The following is a 513-nucleotide window of genomic DNA, read 5'->3' as shown; positions in this document are numbered from 1 at the left end:
GAACCTCTGCTAGGGCTGCACACATGAGCCCTGAATGGGAGTCGGGGCTTTGACACTTCTAGGCAGGCACTGCCAGTGTCAAGTTTAAGTGGAAATTTACAATGGAATAACATCTCCATGAGTGTTTTCTGTGAAACCAAAGTTGTGATAGATTTGTATAAGAAAGAATGGCAAAATGAATTCTGCCCTAAAGAAATCGTTCAATATCTGATGGAATCATAATGACTTCAGAGGGACTTTGCATGACATGTAGCACCTCTCATAGCGTGATCAGCACCTTTCATACCATGACAGAGAGGATGGGCTTTGGACTGCACATTTTTTCCCAGCATATGTTTTGCAAAGTACATATTTTAGAAAATAGGGATATACTGTAACTCAATAGGTTTTTATAACAAAGTGTCATGGGGCTGGTGAGATGGCTCAGTGGTCTAAAGCACCTACTTAGAACAAGCTTAAGCTAAGCAAGGCACAGGGGCCGCGGTTCAATCCCCCAGCACCACATGCCAGCCA

Source organism: Octodon degus, unplaced genomic scaffold, assembly GCF_000260255.1.
Source record: "Octodon degus isolate 3935 unplaced genomic scaffold, OctDeg1.0 scaffold00118, whole genome shotgun sequence".
Lineage (NCBI taxonomy): Eukaryota > Metazoa > Chordata > Mammalia > Rodentia > Octodontidae > Octodon > Octodon degus.
The sequence above is the reverse complement of the archived record's forward strand: the minus strand, read 5'-3'. Positions refer to the sequence as shown.